Source organism: Balaenoptera physalus (genome assembly GCF_965194825.1).
Source record: "Balaenoptera physalus genome assembly, chromosome: 20".
NCBI classification, from domain to species: domain Eukaryota; kingdom Metazoa; phylum Chordata; class Mammalia; order Artiodactyla; family Balaenopteridae; genus Balaenoptera; species Balaenoptera physalus.
In genome coordinates this window covers 47,941,583-47,964,846 of record NC_138901.1, presented here as the reverse complement: position 1 = coordinate 47,964,846, position 23,264 = coordinate 47,941,583, and the positions used below count along the sequence as shown (strand labels likewise).

General features: G+C 49.9%; 1 protein-coding gene across 2 annotated transcripts in view; it reads right to left on the bottom strand.

Annotated features, from left to right (window-relative positions):
• Positions 1 to 23,264, bottom strand: part of KSR1 (kinase suppressor of ras 1) — a 147,746-nt gene that overhangs the window by 65,965 nt on the left and 58,517 nt on the right. The gene's annotated exons all lie outside the window — the stretch shown is intronic.

Here is a 23,264-nt window from a genome sequence, read left to right as displayed (position 1 = left end):
GGGGGCAGAGAAGAAATGAAGCACTCAGTGTGTGCCTGGCACATAGCACACACACCGTGAGTGCTGGCCAGGCCTGTGGGCTGTGGCATGGCTGGCAAAGGTCTCTGACTTGGGTCCACCAAGACCCATCCCTGAAATGTATGCAAATTTCAGACATGTGAATCTGTGCATTTTCCAGGGAAGCGTGTCCACAGCTTTCAAAAGACTTTCAGAAGGCTAAAACTTCAAAAAAATAAGGGTAAATTAAAGTCAGACTAGTATTCTCTTTGACAAACACTGGGCCCCGACCAACCGGGTGCTGACGGATGCAGAGGGGCAAGACCTGCAGCGCGGGCGCAGCGGGGGCTGATTGAGAAGGAGGAACGGACTTGAACAGATGGAAAATAAGCGCACAACCCAAAGAGGACCAGGCTCCGCTGAGACCCAGCGACCCAGGCACCCGTTGAGAGCTTCCCCCAAAGGCAAGCACCACCTTCAAAGTCTTGGACAAAGGAACCCTGCCATTGGAGCCACTTCCCAGGACCTGCTGCCCCCTTCAGGGTTTTTGCCCTTGTTAATTCATTCCTTTTTCTTTCATCTGTAAATATCTCAGTATATTTTCTCTATAGAGTAAGGATTCTTTTTGTTAGCACAGTTGCAATGCTAAAAAATAATTACTGATACTTAATAATTTAAAATTTCAAATATTTAGAAAGCCTCGCAATTTCCAAACAGGAGCTCTTGACCATTTTTGGACCATGGACCCCTTTGGCAGTCTGGGGAGGTCCCTGATCCCTTTCTAAGAATAATGCTTTTAAATCCATAAAACAGAACGCTTAGGATTACAAATGAAATCTATTATATTTAAATATACTTACCAAAATATTACTTAAAATTGTGATAGAGTACTATAAGCTTCTTTATTAAAGCATCAAGCAATATCTAGCAACGGGTCTCATACCTTTGAAGTTGTGACAAGTATAAACTGCTTTTTCAGATAGCCCCACAACTGTCATGTGATATGAAAACAGCTGTGATTTCTACTGGTGACCAAGCCGCACATATTTGCTAAGATGGCTGTGCCTTGTTGCCTCCATTCAAATTGAACAACATACTAAATTTCAGATAAGGTTAATGAAAAAAAATGAAGGTACAATTCTTTTCCCCTCCAAATTCATGGACCCCCTGAATTCTATCCACAGACCCCAGGTAAAGAACCCTTATGGCTAGAGGGATATGAGGTGTGAAATGAGACCCATAACGACAACAAAACCATTGTTTCTACATCAGTCTTTCTGAAGTTTCCCCCAGAAATGTATCTGGTCCCAGGCTCACAATCTGCTAGACTCAGGGGCACGGGCCCTCTCCTGCAGCCCTGAGCTCTGTTAAGTCCTGCTATCTACGGAGCTCAGCGGCAAGTGGGGACAATTGCTAGAGAGGAAACAGTAAGTCAGAACAAAAATAATTCCACTCATTGTACAGTTTTGATGTTTAGTGAAACTTAGACAAAGGCAAACCCAGTGGCATTCCTGCACCACATACCCTTCAGGTACCCAGAGCAGACATTGCTAATTGAACATTCTCTGCTGAGGCTTTCTACCTCTGAGCAGACATTGCTAATGGAATGCTCTCTGCTGAGGCTGGCAACTCCGGGTTGCCACACAAGAAGTGTACTATGTGCTGTCCTATTATGGAACCTAGGCCCCTGGGAGCATTAGAGCATGAAGCTAACAAATGTGAAGATACAAGTGCTGCTTTCATTCTACGGGGCTAAGTAGAGGCACTCATGTCCCACTCTGACCCATCTCTCCCAATGTGACCAGAGGCCAATTCCAAGTTCAGGGCTTCAACTTTCTTTTCCAGGCTCACCTTCACTCCACCCAACCTGGGTGCTCCAGGGATTCCACAAATACCTTCTGTACTTCCCTCCTCCCAGGCCTCTGCTCACACTGCTTTGGCAGGAAATCCTTCCCTCCTCCAGCCACAATGTCCTTGGCCTGGGCAAGACCTCCCGGGCTAATTAGAATCCCTCATCTCCCCTTCCGAGTGCACTGTCTACACCTCTCTGGTAGCGCCTATCACAGAGGGGTTCATGTTCGAGCTTCTGACTGGGTCTCCCCCAATAGATGTGAGCTCCCAGGGCAGTGGACACAGCACAGGCTTCAGAGTTGAACAGAATCTGGGTTCAAATCTAGTTTCTGCCATTTAACAGCCGTGTGACCTCGGGGAAGTGCATTAACGTCTCTGAGTCTCGGTTCTCTCATCTGTACAACAGCAAGGATGATACCAGCTTGCAGTTGGTTGGGAGGATTGAATTATAGTATGGAAACCACCCCCAAAGAATAGGTTAGTCCCCCATTATTCTACATCAGGGCAGGGACCGTGCCCACCTCATTTGACTGTCCCCACATGCCTATTACTGCATCTGGCACGTAACATGTGCTCAAAGATGCCTGAGGAAGGAAGGAGGGAAGAAAACACAGGGGCCTTATCCCCACGTTGAAAGGTTTCTCACAGCCAGGGCTTCCTTCCACTCCAAACTGCTCTCAAACCACAGCGTCAAATTGCTGACCAAAGACAAGGCGATAAATCAATCAATAACTGTGCGAAGTCAAAACCATTCTTTTCTGCATGAACCAAAGAGCTCAGGCTGCTGGCACTAACATCAGCAGCAAAGAGGGCCGACCGTCACCAGCCCAAGTGTTTCGAGGGCTGCACCCCTAGGAGCCAATTAATAACCCATCCATTCTGCTAAGACTTTGGCCATCCCAGGTCAACATCAAGATCAGCCAGCCTGGCCTTGACAACGAGCCAGTATCTGGGGGCTTTATTGCATTCGGCTCCGCCAACATGTCCCGCCCTTTTCAGCCTCAAGGCCCGCAGCCCTTGGCCCTCTACCAGGAAGGCTCATCCCAATGACCTCTCAGCCTCCACAACTCAGCTTAGATATCCATTCCTCCAGGAAGACTTCACCAAGCCCATCAGCCCTGTTCTTCACAGCCCCAGCCCTTCTCCTCCATCAGATCACACAGCACAGTTCTAGTATTTTAATTTGTCTGCTTCCTTCTTTAGACGGGAAACTCCCTGAAGCCAGGGGTCTGGTCTATGTTCTTGATCACCTGATCACCACTAGACCCCCAGGAGCCAGCACAGCACCTGGCATGTGGTCTGCTATTGTAAAACCTTAGTTGAATGAATGGACAAATGAACACACAATACGTTTTGGAGCCCCGACGGGCACACATGTTTATTAAAGTGACAGTGGAAAACAAATGCCAATCAGGCAAGTGATGGCTCAGGAGCTTGAGAGTCTCAAAAACCAGGGGGAGTTCCCCCAAAGCGGAGCGAGCGGTTTCTTTTTTTTAAAGGCTGTTAGAGATCCCCACTAGGCAGCCCAGAGGGGGCCCCTAGGTAGGACTATGCAGAATTTAAAGGGATTCCTCACTGCACGTAGTTGACAACCCATAAGCCTGGCCACCTGTGCGGGGACCAGGAAAGGGGATGAGTCGGGGTGCACTGCGACCCAACTGCCCACGGGACCGGTGTCCTAGAGCTCGTGAAGAAGAAACGACGCCTGCAGATTTGGGTTCTGCTTAAGGAGGTGCCCGGCATGAAGCAGCTCCCACCTGAGCAAAAATAAGGCTGCTCTCACTTTTTAGAAAGTTGGTTGCAGTCGCAGAAACACCCAGGGGCTACTTTCCCAGGCAAGCCGTAGCAGGGCCTGCCGGCCCAGCACCAGGGGCCTCCGTGAGGGCTTTTCATGGGTAGCGTCATTTTCTCTTAACCACAAACCCGCAAGCTATAAATTCTTCAGAAAGAAGAGCACCTGGGGGTTTCTGGCCACAGGCGAGGACCTGGGGCTGGAACGAAAGTCTTCCTCCACCCCTGACACTCTTTTGCTTCATGGGCGTGCATCCCGTCCCTGCCCTGACACTCAGCCTGATTTAAAGAAGGAGCAGAAGAGCGTCATGTCAGCCTGCAAATGGTCGGTGGGTATCACCGAGACACGGTACACAGCAGGCGCTCACTAAGTGTCCAAGGCTGAAAGATCTAGGCTCTGGTCCCAGCTCTGACATTTATGGTCAAGGCTCTTGGGGAAATCCCCCCTAGCTCAGCTTCAATCTCACTATAAAAAGGGTAACATTTTATGGAGGTTGGGGTCCAAATATATATGAAAGTGCTTGGAACAACACCGACAAAAATACAGGCCCAGTACATTACCCTTGGTTACACCAAGCACATCCAAGACTCAGTGTACCTCTGAGGAAAAACTCCGGCTCTCGAGACAGAGGGACCTGGCCTCAAAGCCCCTCGCCACCACCCTCCCTCAGCAGGTGAACACAGATTTAATCTGTCAGCCTCAGTTTCCCCACCTCTAAAATGGGGTTGATCTCCCACCAAGGGCTATTGTGAAGACTTACATGAGAAAATATGGATGTAAAATGTTCAGAAAATGCCCGGCACAAGGAAACACGTGCTCAGTGGAAGCCTGGGTGGGTGGTGTCCTCATCCAGTTAAGTCTTCAGGTTCTCTTACAACCTTCTTGGGTGATAGGGAGAACGCAGGTGAGGTCATGCCCATTTCAGAGATGGGGCTAAAGAAGACCCAGACGCTGGCGATGGCCTCCAGGACAACGCTGGTGATACTCACAGAGCCGGGATGTTTATTTTAAGGTCTGAGGGCCAAGACCCCGCTCCCAGGTTGACTCCAAGAAAGCTGAGCCCCCCTTCTCCTTGGAGCGCTCACACCTCCACCATTAGCACCAGACGACGTGGCCGGAGTGGAGCTGCGTCGAATCTGGGGATGCCGCCTGCCCAGACAAGCACCTGTACCCCAGCCTGGCACCCCGACCAACTTCAAATATCATCTGCCAGCCCTGGCTGCGCTGGCGTGACTCCCAAACAGGCCTCCCAAACGGAGGCTGCCCTGAGCCTCCCTTCCGTGGAGATGAGGCCAGTCAGACACCCCTGAAGAGCAGACAGCAGTCAGATCTCCCGAAGCACATGCCACTGAAGGAGAAAAACTCCCCCGGGAAAAGGAAGCAGCTCCCAGAGCTGTAAGGGCGTAGGAACATGAGAGGCCTTACGTGACGGCTGTGTGCGTGGATGATTTCTCACCCAGGGTTTTGCACCTTTGCAGAAAACACGTCTTTCCAGGCAACTGGTTTTGCAAACAAAGTCAGCTGTACCCTAAAACACAGGGCCTGGGATGGGGAGGTCTTTTCTATGGGTGATCTGTGATCCAGGCTATAGAAGTGACCAGATGCCAAGACGGTTGTCACCCTAACCCCGCTGGCTGCTGCAGGACCCTGAGCAGATCACTGCCTTCTCAGGGTTCCAGGACTTCCCATCTCAAGCAGGGCAGGCGGGTCAGAGGTGACAGATGGTGAAATATAAATGGGCAATGAATCCCAGGCACAGGCGGAGATGGACACCAGACTCCCAGGGACAGCAGTGGGCTCTCTCAATTATGGAAATCACATCAACACTTCATTATCAACCCTGGTAGTGATGATAATCTCTTCTATTTATGTAATACCTTATCCCCTTCTCTCCCTGGATTCTCAATGAAAATTCCAGGAGGTAAGCACTGCAGCACAAGAGTGGTGTCCCAACCTTCGCACAACCCCAAAGCTCCTAAGCATATCATTTTTCCCACAAAATAGTTCTGTATAACCAAAAAAGTCACAGATCTTTCCAGACTCTTGATGGGAGAAAAGAACTATGTCGAGATGTGGGTGCTGGGCAGCCTGCCTGGCTCACTCACCGGCTGAGGGACACCCGCCCACCCAGCCTACAAACAGCAGCAGGCAATTCTGAGTCCAGCCTCAGCACGAAGACACGTGCAGCTTGTCACTCAGGGTCACTCACCAATAGTCAAACCACACGTGCTAATGAACCCATGAGACTTAAAGGTGTATTTTATTATTCTCATTTACAGGTGAGGAAGCTGAGGCTCTGAGAACTCTGTAACTTTTTTGAATCATGAAGGGACTCAGACCTCAACCCAATGCCCTCTTTCTATATTCCACACCATCTCCCCAAATAACGACTCCCTGGCCCCGCTGCTCATCTAAGCTGTCCTGACCAGCACAAGCTGGATGGCAGTGGGCAGGGTCTGCCTCTCCTGTGGCCCCAAGCCCCAGATCCAGCCACGTCCAGACTGTTCCAGGCAGTGAGTCCTCTGAATAAAAGTCACAGACTGCCCTACACTCTCCAAAGGTATCCAGCCATCATGGGCCACCACCTCTGGTCCTGTTGTGCAAGTATCCACCCTTTGGGATACACCCAATCCCTGGCTCCAAACCAGCTCTGAATTCCTTAAAACTAGCCACCACCCTGACCGCTACCAGGGGCCGCCCCTTTCGAGGAGACCCCGGCATGCTTTGCAGAATGAGGAGATGCACCTGGATGGCCCCTCCACACGTCCACCCTCTTCCCCTCAGCTCACTCAGCCCTCCAGGCAGCAGGACAGTTTCTGGACCAGCTTCCAGCTCACCTACACCTATGGGACCCTGATCCCTCTTCCCAGGTGGGCCACACTATATATTCTTAAGAGGATGTCCACAGCAGTCCTTGCGAGGGCCAGGTCCCTGTCTAACCCATCCCAAACTTCAGGAAGTCGCCAAAGCTCTCGGGACTTACTCCAGCCTGCCCTGTACGGTCCCTGAAGCTGCTCCTCCTTCCCCGGCACCGGCCAGCTCTGCCCAGGCCTCGGGCTGTTCCCCTTACTTCTCTTACCTCCTCCCCAAAGCTGGAGTGAGCTTCTGGGGACCTCCTGCCAACCCAGCCAGCTAAGCAGTCTGGTCTGGCTGCCACGGCCAACGTGTTGCAAAACGATTTGTGAGACTGTAAGGAGGCCTCTGGAGGTCATGACGCGCTCATGGCTCCCCACACAGGCCAGGCCAGGCGCTCAGCTCCAAGAGTGTCAGCAGCAGCCCTCGGCCCTGGCACCGCTGAGCCTCGCAGAGGTCTCGAGGGTACCCAGTGGGGCTGCCATTAGTGGGCAAGGGGCAGAGCGAGCGAGCATGCCAGGGGAAGTGGGGGGAGCAGAGGAGAAAGTGACCCCAATTCCCAAGCTGGGCATTTCGCAACCAGCCATCCTTCACGCCCTCTGTCCCGCGCCCATGCCCTCCCGGGGAAGCCGCCACACGCGTGCATTTGTGCAGAGACAATCTCCCCGCCAAGCCTCCCACCAGCAACCCTGCCCTGACGTTAAACTGAGAGTCGGGGAACTTCAAGCACAAACAAACAAGTCCGCCCCAGACCACAAGTGGAGCCATTCCCAAGGAGGCCGGGGGTGAGAGGGCCACAGCTGGGAACTCAGGGCCTCCCACCCCCTTCGTCAGCTCCACTGGGGCTGCAGACTCTGGAGCCTGACAACCAGCTGCAGATGGGAGCTTCAAACCCAGGCCGAGACAAAACAGGATCAGACTTTGGCCTCACTGGTGGGTGTCAGTACCAGGGGCCAGCACAGCAGTGGGTGCAGGAGACCCTGCCCAGAGGCACTGATGAGTTTGTTAATTTCCTCTGTGCAATTAGCATCCCCATTAGATAGCATCCCCCATTCTAACTGCCCTGGGGCTAACTATGAGTAGGCAGGAAAGGAGGGACTGATGTGGCCTAGAAGCACTCAACAGGCTTCTGGGGAAAGATGGAGCTTGAGCCCGGCCAGGGTGACCAGCCAAGGACCCAAGTTTCCTCGGCAACACCTGCCATCCCGTCTCAAGCTCCACTGGGGTCTTGAGACTCAGCAGGAAAGGTTTTCAAGAGGAAGGCATTCCCCTGACCTAAATATCCTAAGACAGCTCCCACCTGAAAAGCCAAGGGTGGGCCAAATGAATGTGCTCTTCAGAAAGCAACCTTGGCTTTCAAAAGCCAGTCAAGGAACCGTCTCAGGGCTGCCTTTGCAGGTTTGCTTCCTGCCTCAGTTCAACCCTATGAGCCCCCAGTACCTCCATGGGTTTTTTAGAACTAGCGGTCCTTAGGGGCTGTGGGGACAAACTGGACTAAATCACTAGAAAGCCAGACACCCGCTTTAAACCCTTGACTGCCCTGGGCCTGAAGCGATGGCACGCGGGAAGGAAGGAGAGCCTCTGTGCATCATCTACTCATTCAACACGTCGTTGGGAGAGCTGTTCCCGTCGCCTGGCAACGAGAGGCACTGTGCCATGGCCATAAGCAACCTAGTGCATAAGCTTGAGGAACTCACACGAGTGGGGGTGATAGATGTGTCCACAGAGAGATCTGACCGGACCGAGGGAGGTAACTAACGAAGGGGAACAAGTATGCCCACCCTCTGAGCATCCCTGATGGCCCCAACGCTCGGTGTGTCTGCTGGGAAACCGGGGGGAGAGCAGGTGTCAGGAGACACAGGGGTGGTGTCCCCCACAAACTAGACACAGCCTTTGTCCCAGTTCAAACACTTACTCCACGTGCCTGTCTGAAGTTCAGCAGCCCACAGAGCATGGCTTAGCTCTCAACCCCTCAATTATAAGACGTAATCCCAGAGAATTCCTGACACTGCACACCATAGGGGGCCTGGGTGTGAATTATCAAGCAGAGGCCTGGAAAAAAGGCAGAGGCTGCACCTAATGACAAAGGTAGGTTTCTGCCTATGGGCCTACTCCCTTACCTACCCTGAAGACCTGGTGCCTGGAAGCCACTAGAAGGGAGGGATGGGGGAAGGTGAGACACTTCAAACTCTGAAAGCACCTGCTATGAGTAGGAGGTCGTGCCATATACTGGGGAGATAGGTCTTCTTTTCCAGGAACATGACTGTTTGCCTAGCAACTGAGACCATCAGGGAAAAGGATAGAGGACTACGCAAGGGGTAAGGGGCAAGGACAGGTGAGCTCCTCGAATACCAGGGGTGGACTAATGTGATGGCGAACTCCCCCGGCATGACGGATGCTGCGTTAGGTGCTGCTCGTTACCTATCTGATACCCATGCCCGACTTCTTCCGCACTCACAGGCCCACTCTGTTTGGGGCAGCACTGTGCCCGGTGGTGAACTGGTCTGAGTCAGCGGTTCTCAACCCTCACTTTACGTCCATGTAATCGACCTAGGATGGGGTCCCAGCACGGCTCTTGTGATGATCTGGGCCCCACTTCCAGCTTCCTTTGAAATTAGCTATGTATAACAGTTCTGGTCAACGAGACACAAGGGCGTGTCTGCTGGAAATGCTGGCAAAGTGTTTGCTTTCCTCACAAGTGGGACGGTCTCCGGGACTTCCCATAGCCCCCCTTCCTGCTTTGAAGATTAGAATTGCCAAGAGTTATCCAGAGAACCACACAGACACCACTGTTCAGCTGATAAACACATGAGCCACCTTACTCCAAACTTCTTATTGTAGAAGAGACATAAGGGCCTGCTTGTGGAAGTCACACCTTCTGTTACTTGCCACCGAAAGCAGTCCTTTCTGCTAACGTTTATTAAGGCTGCACTGTCTCAAACCTCCTTCTAAACCTTCTAAGGCTTCCTGTCTGCTTCCAGAAAATCTACAAAAAGAAAAAGAAGGTATCTCGCCATTCTTCTTGGGACCATGTGCCATCCAGAAGCATTCCTCCAAAAGTCTTTCCAACGCTTCCCTGGTGGTGCAGTGGTTAAGAATCTGCTTGCCATTGCAGGGGACACGGGTTCGAGCCCTGCTCCGGGAAGATCCCACATGCCACGGAGCAACAAAGCCCGTGCGCCACAACTACTGAGCCTGCGCTCTAGAGCCCACAAGCCACAACTACTGAAGCCCGCGTGCCACAACTACTGAAGCCCGCGTGCCTAGAGCCCGTGCTCTGCAACAAGAGAAGCCACCCAATGAGAAGCCCACACACCGCAACGAAGAGTAGCCCCCACTCGCCGCAAGTAGAGAAAAGCCTGCACGCAGCAACAAAGACCTAACGCAGCCAAAATTAAAAATAAATAAATAAATTTATAAAATTTAAAAAAAGTCTTTCCAAATTTTAAAGAGCAACTACATTTTTATGAAGTCCAATTTATCAATTTTTTTTCTTTTTTGGTTTGTACTTTTTACTTCCTAGCTAAAAAATATCCTTGCCGAGCCCACTTTCACAAAGATGTTCTTCTATGTTCTAGAAGTTTTATCCCTTCTTTTTTTTTTTGGTTTAGGCCTATGAATGACTTTGAGGTAATTTTTGTATTCCAGGACCGTTTTCACCACAACTGTCTACTGGTGTTTTTAATTGGATATTCCTATGTGTGAGGCACTGTGCCATGAACCTCATGGGTCCTGTCTCATCTAATAGCCACATTAATCCTCTGGTACTATTATTAATCTCATTTTACAAATGAGAAAACTGAGGCTTAGACAGTTACCTATACTTGAAAAAGGAACCTAGTGTACTATACCCCCAGATGTGATACCTTATCGTACCTTCACATCCATTACACAGGACCTGAAGTAACGATGGACATTTAACCTGACGGGAGAGGTAGAGAGATGAAGAATCCTTGTTCTAATCACCTGCCTGAGGTAGTGGATGCTGAGTGCCTGGGAATACAACCCCCAGATGCACCCCCCGCCCCTAGAAGATACAAGACGATCCAATTTCCAGGGGTGCACACTGTGGGGGTGGGGTGAAGCAGGATGTGCAGCGTCTTGCATTTGTAGAGAAAAAGAATGGCTGGAGAAGCCCTGCTTCTGGCCGGGCGTGGTGAGAGCTGTTCCTCCCCGTTTGACAGTCACAGGATCACTTGAGGCCAGGAGGCAAGTGCAGACCACCACAGTGGATTAAAGATGGCCAAGAAGTTCCTGTTCCTCCCAAGATCTGCGTCCTCTCCCCTTGAATCTGGGCAGGACTGTGGTGCTTTGACGGACAGAACAGAGGACGGGTCTCCTGCAGCCCTGACCACTCTGATGGAGAGACCCTGTGGAGAGGCCCCAAGCCCGCATGGAGAGGGAGGGTGTGCCGGGGGAGCCCAGCCAACCTCACCAAGGTCCGGGTGTGCGGGCGGGGCTTCCTCGGGCCCTCCAGACCAGGACAGCCACTGGGTGCTGCCACAGAGGTTTGTGGGATCCCAAGGGGACTGGGTCTGTGGGGTGGGGCAGCATCAAAGAGGAAATAATCCCCGAGATGAGTTCAACAGGTTAGGGTGGAGCATGGGGTGTGGCACACGGACAGAGGGTAAGGGGCAGGGATGGCACCCAGGTGGGGGACATAGCATGAGCAAGGGCCAGAGTCACAAGAGAACCTTTTAAAAAGACGGATCTATATAGCAAGTAGCTAGAGACTAGAAGGGATGGGGAAGGGTGGGAGGGCAAAGTCAGCCAGAGGGCAGGGCCAGCTCATGCAGGTCCCAGAAGATTCTGGAAGGTCCTGGAAGGCCACACTAAGGCATCTGCAATCAATCTTGCAGGCGTGGGGAGGAATGCAAAGGAAGAAATGTAGTCAGATTTGGATTTTTGAATGATCATTCTGGAAACCATGTAGAGGACAGATTGAAGTGGGTGTGGAGAAACCAGAGACAGGAAAGTCAATTCAGGAGCCAATGCAATTCAGCAAATGAGAACAAAAGGTAATTTAGTCTGTGGCAGTGTGGGTGGAAAGGAAGGAGCAGATTCTAGAGATGTTTTATTAGCATTTTTACTATAAAGACAAGACTTCCCTGCTTGCTTGTCTGGGGAATTTCTGGCATACCAGCACCCTGGAATGCAGGAAGCCTGAGAGCTGAGTTTCTCCAGCAAATGAGTCAACATGTGTTTGACTTAGTTGAACTTGGTGCTTCATGGGGGAGGGGCCAGCTACCTGTCAGAAGCCTTCGGGCCCAAAGGTCCGACTTGGAAAAGGCACCTCAGCCCAGGTGTCTCCCGGCTTGAGCTCTGCCCCTTCCCCACCTCCCAGGCAGAGGGGTGCCCTGCACCTGCCAGGAGCAAAAGTCACTGCCCCAGCTGCTCCAGCTCCAGCTCCTCCCAAAGCCCCCAGAAGGGGGTCAGATAGAAAGAGGTAGCACTTGCCAGAGCGGCCAGGCCCAGGAGGAGCTTCTCCAGCCAGCCCCCTCCGGCCCGCATGCAGAGCAGGAAGCTGCCACCCCTTAAAGGAGAGCAGGCCCAGATGTTCCTGCCAGAGAAAGAGCGAGCTCTCCCCTATCTTTCTTGGAAAGGTCATGGGGATGGAGAGTCAGATAGACTGAAGTTCAAACCTCACCCCCACCTCCTACCAGCTAAGGGACTGTGGGCCATTGACAATATCTCTGAGCCTTTATTTCCTCTATTGTAAATGAGGGGGAAGATCGGCCTCCAAAGATCACTGTCAAGACAAAACGATAAGACATGCTCAGCAGCTGGCGTGCCGCAGGCACCCAGCAAATATCTGTTCCCATCTCCTTTCTCTGGGGCCTTAATCGTGGGTAAGGCCGTGGCTTTGATGGCTGACAGGGAGCCCGGGACAGGGGATTGGGGGATACCTCAAAACGCGAGTGTCCAAAGGCAGGGGTCGATTACTGATCTGCTGACGTGTCTGCAGGCTTCCCACGGAACAGGGCTAAGAACCGACTGTAGAAACAAACAGCTCTGAGCGAGAGGGCGGGTCAGCACTACCCCCGCTTTTACAATCCATTCTGTACTATCAAGGTCTAAGCAACACCCCTGACACTGAATTACCAAGCTGAGTTTCGGGTGAGACCAGGTTGCCCCACCAGTGACACGACTGTCCGTTCTAGCTGGAAGGGCACCAATGAGATGACCTGGTAGCTTATGGGTACTTGTGCGATGCCTCACACCTGGTCACGGCACGTCACAGTTTACAGACCTCATCCCATCCGACCCTCCCCACGGACCCATGAGGACCATCCTCACCTCCATTTACAGAGATGAGAAACCAAGGCTCAGAGGTGAAGTGACGTGCCTCAGGCCGCAGGATGTTTACTGTGTTAAGGCACCAGCTTCACACCCGGGCTTTTCGAGTCCAATTGTCAGTGCTCTCACCCCTCCCCCAACTCCCCCAGAGCGGACAAAATTATTTTAAGTTAACAGATTAAAACCAAGCTCTCCTGAAACACTGAGTCCCACTGGGGCCACTCCCAGCTGGGACCCCTCAGATGCCTGTCGGGAAAGGAAGGCTGGGAGGCGCTTGGCAAGGGCATTCACGCCTCTTTTCACCAGGGATCTGCCAAGGCCATTCGACTACCCACAGCCTTCTCTGTTATAAAATCTTCCCAGCACTCTTCTTAAGAGACCATTTTATCTGGGCAGGGGAAGATAAGGAAATGTAGGGTTTAGATGACATAAGAAAGAAATCAGACCTGGAACCCGGGAATGGAATTGCAGTGGGGATGAGGTGACGGCAGCTCTGGGACCACCCTCTCCAGCACACAAAGGCCCAAAGATACAGGATCTCTGCCCTTAAGCCCTGTGCAGTCCCCTCAGCTGTAACTGGGCTGACATCACCGACACTATCATTGGTGGAGAGTGAGAAAGGGCTCAGATAGCAGAATGTCACTGTTGAGCTATCCCAGGAATGCCGGCCAGAGGCGGTAGGGAGAGGGATGGTCAGACCTGGGTTCAAATCCCAGCTCTATTGCTGTCCAGGTGCCTTCAGTTCCTCAGCCATTCTATGCTTTAGTTTCCTTATCTGTAAAATGGGGGAATAACAGTACTACCTTCATGGGTGGGAGATGTAAAGCGCTTAGCACGGGGCCTGGTAGATTGTTAATACTCACGGTCAGCCATTTTTATCACAAAATGTGTCTTGTTATCTTTGAAAGTAGTTAAGTTCTGACTCGTTGATTCCTTTAAGATTCTTGCTCGTGTTCCCGAGTGAGTCCATTTACATGGCAAATCCCAAGCTACACTCATGTGTTCCCCAAAAAGGGGCAAATGCAGACGAGGTCAGGTGAGGCTGGGACACCCTCACCCCAGCGGCTGGCCTTCCTGATCCTCGTTCTACTCCTGAGAGGTCAAGAGCAGGTAACACACAAGCGGGCCCGGGTGACAGGAACCCCAGTGAGCAGACCGAACAGCAGAGTGAAGCAAACCAGGACAACTGTTGAGATGCGTGCAACCTGAGGCAGCAAGCCCGGGAGGGCCTGGGAGGGGCAGGCATGGCAGCCACCGGGCTTGGCACACGGGCTGTCATGGGAGCTGTCCTCCAGGCCAGGGGCAGGGGTGACACAGATCAAAGACACACACACATGCACACCTGCCACCCTGGACGAGCTATGGCTGAGCAAAGAGGGGCCCCATTTCAAAATAAACAGAGCAGGGGGGCTGCCAACCGCCCAAGAAATCAACTGACCACAACGTATTGAAGAAATCAGATAATAATAGCTAACACTGACAAGGGGTTTATCATGTGCCAGGCATTGCTTTAAGTGCTTTAGATATACATTAAGCCGCTTAATCCTCATAAATACATTGGTGAGATATAGGATGGACAAACAACAAGGTCCTACTGTGTAGCACAGGGAACTATATTCAATATCCTGTGATAAACCATCATGGAAAAGAATATGAAGAAGGGTATATATATGTGTGTAACTGAATCACTTTGCTGTACAGCAGACGTTAACACAACATTGGAAATCAACTAGACTTCAATACATTAACAACAACAAAAAACCGACGAGAGAGGCCCTAACACTGTCCCCATCTTACAGGCGGGTAAACTGAGGACAAGGAGCAGTCCCAAGTCACACAGTCAGGAGGTGGCAGAGCGAGGATGTGAACCCAGGTACTTCAGCTGCCGAGTCCACACCCTGCCCCCTGGCTACATTACCTCCACGAGTGACTGAGGTGTTTGGGGCACCTACTGTGAGCCAGGCCAATGCCGGCCATCCTGGTAGGAGGATTCTCATTTACACAAGGACCCAGATGCTCAGGGAGCCAACCCAAAGTCACCGAGCTGGTCATGCCAGAGCCAACTTAAACCCGGGAGGGGGGCCCGATGCCCCACGCTGGGCTTGACTTTACAGTAGAACACCCCAGCCCAAACCCACAGTTCAGACAAGGACCCTCCCCACTGTGCAGAGAGACACATCACTGACACACCGCACACCAACCCAGGCGAGGCTCTGCCACCGGGCCTGCAGGCCTGGGGAACCAGCAGAACCCAGGAGAGAATCCAACAGCCTCAACCCCCTTCCTCAGCACACAGCTCCCTCCTCAGGGGCCCGGCCCACCATATCCTACTCCTTCCTACCTGTGCACAGAAAGAACCAGAGCAAGAGCCTACTGCTGGGTCCCTGATCGCAGGAGCTCTGCGTATCTGGCCTTCTGATGTAACCACTCAAGGCAGAGCGGTACACACAGACTCTTGCCTAAGGCCCGATTTTGTTCACACACAGAACTGGGGGGTAAGGGGTGAGCCCTGAGGGCCAGGCTGTGCTGGAGCCCGACAGAGCAGAGGCAGCGGCAGACACAACGCCAGGGAGGACGGCACACAGCTCACGTTCCCGAGGAGGCTGGTTCTCCCATGGCCCGTTTCCAGGTGACCCAGATATTCTCATTCCCCGTCCAGATGGAGCAGAGCTCACCTGCACAGAGAAAACTCGGGGAAAATCCTAAAGGGCTCTGGATCTTCTGCCCACCAGTCTTTGCAGCCAGGCCCGGCTGAGAAGCAAGCAGGAGGGGCTACCGGCAGGACCGGACCCTTCTTGAGATACCGCAAATCCTTTTAAACCACAAAATCCAAGAATGTTCCACGATGAGCAGGGCCTTCAAGATCATCTCACACATACAGATGGATACCTGACCAAAAAAACTGAGGTCCAGGTAGGGGCAGTGACTTGGCGGAAGTCACACAGAAAGTTAGAAGGCAGTGCCAGGACAGAACCCAGGCCCCCGGGCTCCCGTCCAGGGCTCTTGCCCGCTTACTGGACAATAGAAGGCCTGGGTTCAACCTGCTGTATGAGCAAGCTTGGCTGGGCCTCCAGTTCTCTATCTTTATTTAGCAAATCAGGGACTATTTAAAGAAATTTATACATGCTAACTCGTTTCACGGGAGGAGGGAGATGTCATTACTATCCCCACATGGGGATGAAAGTAATACACAGAGATAAAGTAACTGTCAGGGCCAGAACGTGAACCCAGGCAGTGTTACTCCACGTCCAGGCCCTGGACCGTTGGCCCACGCCACCTTTGTGACTGCAGCCCCTTGCAGGGACAGTTGGCTTTAGGACAGCTGCTCTTCAGAGGAGCAGGGCCCCAAAGATGACTCCAGGGCGGTTCCCATCCCGGCAGCCCCCCTGGACTGGCCCGGGGAATGCAGGGAGCAGATCTGCCACGCAGGATGCAAGTCTGGGACCAGCCCGAGAACGGACCCAGTTGTTTACTATTAACTCGTAGGGGGCCTGGAGAGCGGGGACCAGAACTTACAGTCAGGGAGAGCAGCTTGGCCAGGTCTGAGGCCAGTGGCCCCTCGAAAGGTTCAGCCTCCCCTCCCCTGCACCCTCTGCAACCCCGGGCCTAGGAGGAGAGGAAGGGCTGCCGCGCAGCGCCCAGGCCCTGACCCCCACTGGGCATGACTCGGCACTCTTGTGCGGTCTCCCCGAGGCTCAAGCACTTGAGTTTTCTTCCTGAAAAAGGAAGCCATTTCTCAATTAGGTTGCTACACACGGATACTGAGAAACCCAAACCAAGAGGCAAACGGGGCACTAGCCCCAAAGGGAGGAGACTAAGGGGGAGGGGCTGGTATAGGTCAGCGAGCCTGGGGGCACCCTAAAGAAACACGGGGAGACACTGTGGCTGATCTTGTCCATCCCTGTTCACAAGAGTGACACGAGGGGAACAACCCAAAGACTTAACAACAGAAGCATGGCTGAGTAGGTTATGGTAAAACCACTTAAAGTATTACAAAACCATTGAACAAGTTTACAAGAAACATGGGAAGTTTGTTGTGTTATTCTATTGAGTGACAAAGGCAGGACAAAAAGAACTGCATGATAGATGTAGGGGGAAAAAACACAAAACATTTTTGCCTAGAAAACGCATCTAAAAGAAACGTCAACCGCCAAATGAGTTGAGCGTGAGTGGGGAGGCTACAGGGAATCATTTTCTCCTGCTTTTCTGTTTTCCAAATGTTCTTTATAATTACCAGGTACCGATTTTATAAGGCGATTGATAATAATAATACATTTTAAATTGTCAAAAGAGGAACATACAGGGGGCGGGTGGTGATTCTCTTCCAGCAAAAGGACAAAGTCCGGGTAGGTAGCCAACGTTGATGTCCTATCTGAAACAGAACCCTGCTCAGGGCTGCCACACCCAGCCTTCCCACAAAGGCTGGCATGGCTGGTCACTCCACATGCCCTGATGGGTCTCAGATGGAGCAAAACCTCACTGATTCCAAAGGGAAAGAGGAGGAAGGGAAGAAAACAATTTGATGAGATGGCATTAAATTCATTTATTTATTTCGCATTCATTGCGAAATTTTTAATTTAATTTTTAAGAACAGTGTGTGCAGGACATGGAAGCAACCGAAATGTCCATCAACAGAGGAATGGATAAAGACGATGTGTACATATATACAATGGAATATTACTCAACCATAAGAAAGAACAAAATAATGCCATATGCAGCAACATGGATGGACCTAGAGGTTGTCATATTGAGTGAAGTAAGTCAGACACAGAAAGACAAATATCGTATAATATCACTTATACGTAGAATCTTAAAAAAAAAAGGGTACAAATGAACTTACTTACAAAACAGAAGTAGAGTCAAAAACGTAGAAAACAAACTTATGGTCACCAGGGCATGGCGGGGGGAGGGATAAACTGGGAGTTGGGATTGACATATACACACTACTCTATATAAAATAGATAACTAATAAGAACCTGCTGTATAGCACAGGGAACTCTACTCAATACTCTGTAATGGCCTATATGGGAAAAGAATCTAAAAAAAAAGAGTGGATATATGTATATGTACAGTATAACTGATTCACTTTGCTGAATCTAACACAACATTGTAAATCAACTATACTCCAATAAGAATTAAAAAAAAAACACAGTGTGTGTCCGTCCATCTATTTAAGAATATTGAGTACCCACTGGTTATCCAGCACTATGCCAAGCCCTACAGGTAATGCAGAAATGAGTAAGACCCATTTCCCACCCTAAAGACTAGATTCTAATAGGGGCCAAAGATACCAAGTTACAACGCAAAGGGGTATTTGACAAGTTGTTCTAAGATACGAGCTGCTGTGAGAATTTGGGGGTGAGAAAATAAAAATAATTCCGAGCTTCAGAGAAACGACAGGTAGCAGGCAAGGGTTCATGGCCAAAGTGGGCTTTGAATTGGATCTTGGAGAATGAGTGGGAGTCCAGAAAAGGGTCAGGAAGATAAGCCAAGGAAATATATACGCTTATCTCAAAAGAAAGTTACAGATGCAGGCAATCATAACAAACCTCTCCACCTTAATAATAAGCAAGGAAGTACAAAATGAAAACAAACGGGGTTTTGGCGATGCTGGTAGAGTGACTCCAAAAGGCCCCATGGCTGGGCTGCAGTGGGAGCTCTGAGCGGTACAGCCTTCCTGGAGGGCAGCCGAGAAATACGACACTGCAGCAGCAGCTTTGCAAACAGGCATATACATGCTTTGAGCCAGCAAGGCCACTTCTAGGAATTTATCCTAAAGAAACAATTAAGCTTGAACAGAAGGCTATTCAGGGAAGTGTAACTTAAAATAGCCAACCATGGGGAAGTGGGTAACTAAATTCTGATATGTTTATATAGCAAAAAAACTATGCAGCAACTAAAAAAAAAATCCCATTTTCAAAGAACATTTAAGGACACGGGCAATGTCCATGATATAGCAAGTTAACAACTCAAGAAAACCTATTTTCAGTATAATACTCCAATTTATCTTTTTTAAATTTTAAAGCGTTATTTTTCTTTTTTCAGCTTTACTGTTTCTCTTTTTTTGCGGGGCGGGGGGGTTGGCTGTACCCCCGAGGCACGTGGAACTTCCCCAACCAGGGATCAAACCCGTGACCCCTACATTGGAAGCACAGAGTCCTAACCACTGGACCACCAAGGAAGTCGCTTTTTCAGCTTTACTGAGGTCAATTTACATTTTGTAGCAAAATAAGTATATCAAAACTTTAACACTGGAAACATAGGCTCTTACTCTGATGTTTTTACTTTTTTGTATTTGCTACAAAGAACATGTGACATTTTTATAATGTTATTCCAAATGAAAGAATAACACTATATGTTAGGTGGGATTTAAGTGGGAGGAGAAGGGGGCATCACAGACTTAGAAAATACCAGAAGTCAAAAGTAAAGAAATACAAGTCTGTCTGTGGAGGAAAAATAGCTGAACTTTAGAGATAGAGCTCGGTTTAAATCCTGGATCCATTATTTTCTAGTTGTGTGACTTTCAACAAAGTTCTGGACCCCCTCTGAGCTTCAGTCTCCTTCAAAGACGAACTGAGTTAACTGTTTTTGTTGTTGTTTGTTTGTTTTTCTTTTGGGCCATGCTGTGCGGCATGCAGGATCTTAGTTCCCCAACCAGGGATCGAACCCGGTACCCCCTGCATTGGGAGCACGGAGTCTTAACCACTGGACAGCCAGGGAAGTCCCAAGATGAACTGAGTTAACTTATACAAAGCACCTACTTAATACCCTGGCCAGGGGCCCCCATCAACTCTCTCTCAGAAGTTTATAAATTTACAGCCCTTTCTACCAACTAGGAAACAAAATCCATTTTGGATGCACACAGGTGAGCTAGGAATGCTCATTTATAAGATACGTCATCTATGTAATAAGAGCATTTGGGGAATACAAACAAGTGTTATATTAAAGCCAGTGTATAATGCATCCCAATTTCAGAAACAGTAAACTATGAAAAAATATCTGTCCTAAAATCAAGAAAATATGACAATGTCTCTCTTCTAAAGATGGTGATGACCAGGATGAAGACTTTGGTCATAGCTAAAGCATTAATGCTGTTCTCATGCTGCTTAAATGGTCTGATTTGTGTCCAAAATGAGGAAATGGACAAGAAAGTCAGATCCCAGTTCCAAAGCAGACCTGTGCGCAGCAGGTGTAAGGACCCCACCTTGCACAGAAACAGTTCTGGATTGGAGAGCACCGCTCTCATTCTGTCTGGAACCCGTCTATATTTCTCCAGTTCAACAATGAAGGAGAGAATTTAGGCAAAATTCTCTTGTCAGCCTACTTGGGGTATCCCTGGCCCCGAATACCCCAACTTCTTTCAGATGATGAAGGCACCAGAATACCAAGGTCAGCTGCCAGGAAAAGCTTAAGATTTGGAAAGAATCCTTTGGAAAGAAATGTAAGCTCGGTGACCAAACTATAAACAATCCAGAGCCCCAACCCCTCCCAAATGCCAGGCTTTGGCAAACTCAACAAGATACACCTTCAGAGAAAGAGACCCAGGAGGCTCAGCTCACTTCCCAATCATGTATAATCACAGCAGCTAATCCTTACACAGTGGTTACCACGTGCCAGGCACAGTTCCAAGCACCTTACATGCAGTAACTCATTTATCCTCACAACGGAAGAAGAGACATGCATACAGAGGTTAAGTAACTCGCCCAAGGTCAGGGCCAGAACTAGCCCAGATAGGGCCTTTGTGCAAGTTGGAAGAGGGTGCCCCATCCTCTGGAGAGATAGGGCACAGCCCTGCACAGGGTACATGCCCGGCAGATGGGGAAAGTCTGGATTTCAGCATCCTCTCATCTTCTTGTGCAGTGCACAACCTGCGTGACTCTATGCTGCCTCATCAAAAGTCATGCAGCTAGTGAGAGGCAGAGCTGAGATTTGAACCCAGCTCCCCTGGCTCCCAAGTAACAAGTGGGTATTGTTTGATATTAAATAAAGGGCCTGCCAATCAATGCAAAACAAGATATTCAGAAGCACAGATTTGGGTGACTGAGAGCACCCAATTCTGTGTGTCTTGGATGATCAGCTGGTCAGCAATGGTGGGAAAATGCTAAGACATTTACAACTTTACGGGCCAAGGCTTTTTAGCTTTTTCAACTTTGCTAATGGGAATATTCCTACAATGTGTCCCATGCTTCTCTGCTGTTTAGGACGGAGTGCCCCAAATATAATTTAACCTCGAGTGAACTCCACACTATCACCCCTACTCCCTGCCCAGGGACCCTCCAGCCTCCTGCCTTTTCCTGAGACCCAGCCTTTGCCTCCCGATCCTGGGTAATTCATCTTCCTCTGCTTCTATAGCTACTACTGAAGAAAACTGAACGTGCAAGGGAGTTGAGGCCATTCAAAGTTTGGGGTTTTAACCTCCTTCCTATGGCTTAGAATTCCTGTTCTTGCTCCTAACTGCTTGCTCTTTGGGTCTCACTGGTTTCACGTGCTACAAGCCGCTATGCAGAGACAGTGGAGGGCCCCGGCCTGAACTCCCTCAATCTGCTTCTCCTCCCCCTTGGAACTCATCACCTCCCACGGTCACCTCCTTCCCCCTGAAGAAGGCAGTTGTGGGTTTGGGGATGGGGGTCTTGTTGTCCTTCAGCCCCAAACTTCATTCAAGTCTTTCTGGCCTTAAGAAAACACTTCCCTTCAGGCCCAAAGGCCTTGAAACATTCTCTCACCCCTCCATCTGGCTCGGTGTCCCCACTGCACTGAAACTGCTCTTGCAGAAGCCCTCAGACTCAGCCTTCTTATTTTCATGCTCACCCTGCTCGACCTCACGAGGGCATCTGGCACAGGGAGGCCTTCCTCCTCCCAGACACCTGCCTCTGGCTTCCCAGGTGTCCTTCTACCTCTGATGGCTCAACAGCCTCCTTCCCAGGACTCCCACCGCCACGTACACACTGACGCCTCCCGAAGCAGAAACTCCTGAACCAGAGGCAGGTCTGAGCCACCCTCATTCCCTCTTGCCTTTCATCATCTAGTTGCCTCTCACTTCCCATTCTCCATTCTTCCTAACAGAGTGCTGAGGTTTAGTTGGCCCATTTGCATCCTCCTTCACAGCTAGGCGTAGGTGTATGACTAATGTCTGGCCAATGACATGTAAATGAAAGAGTCATGTGGTAATTTCAAAAAGAATATTTAAAGAACACATCCTTCCTCCAGCCCTTCAATCCAACCTACTGCCTGGAAAGTTGACATGACAGCTGGAGTTCTAGCAGCTATCTTGGATCATGAGGACAAGGAGTGGCTGAGGGGTAGGCTGGACGGAGTCTGACTTCCTTATGACTTTATGGATCCACAACACCAACCCTGGGCCACCTACCTCCAGACTTCCTTTGTGTATAAGAAACACTTGTTTGAGTCATGATTATTTTACTTGGCTGATGTTGTTGTGAATGAAGCTGAACTTAATTTTAACTAATATTCCCTCCAAAGCAGTCTCGATCAATAATATCAACATTCATATCTGCTTATTTGTCAATTTTCCCCACTAGATTATAAGCAACTAAGTGACAGGAACGTGTCTCTCACTTTTTAAATAAAATATTTCAAACACCCAAAAAAACTAGAGGGCAACATAATATACATTCACTACCAGATTTAACAAATGTTAACATTTTATCACATTTGCTTCAGACATCTTTAGTCAGAAACAAAACATTATAAATGAGGTTAAAATTCCCCTTACGCTCCCTCCTAGAGCCTTTTAACTTCTCTCCTGCCCCTACAGGCAGCCACTATGGTGAAGCTGGTGGGTATTCTTTCTGTTTAGGATTTTATAGTTTTGGTACATCGTTTTGATTGTTTTAACTGACAGAAATGGTTATGATGACTACACACATTCTGTAACTTGACTTTCCACCAATCCTTCTCTTAAATGTAACCAGGCTGACTCATGTTAGATTTAACCTCTGCATTGCTATACATTATGTAAATACACCATCATTTGTTGATATATTTCCCTCCTGATAGACCTTGAGGAGGCTCCCAGCTTTTCATAATAAAAACTGCTGAAGTATACATCCCTATCTTTTTCTTCTTGAGCATCTGTGTGATAGTTTTTCTAATGCAGACACTAGAAGTAAAATTTCTGGTTGTAGGACACGGGCATCCTTAACTTTACCATATAGTCAACTTTCTTTTGAGAGTAGCTGTACCAATTCATGCTCCCCCTGACCCTGTGTGAGAGTGGGGTCTTTCCCCCTAGCCATGCCATATTTATCCCTGAACCACTGATTCCTACCTTACACGACAGTGGCAAGAAACACTTTCATTCCCATTCTCATTCATAACGATCCCCCCACCCCACCCCCTCGCCCTCGCCTGCCTGCGTCCTAATACTCTCAGTGAGTTACAGCAGAAACACAGGAGGACCCTCAGCCTGAGCTCCTCTTCCCAAAAGGCTGCCTGGCTGCTATGTGAGGATGGG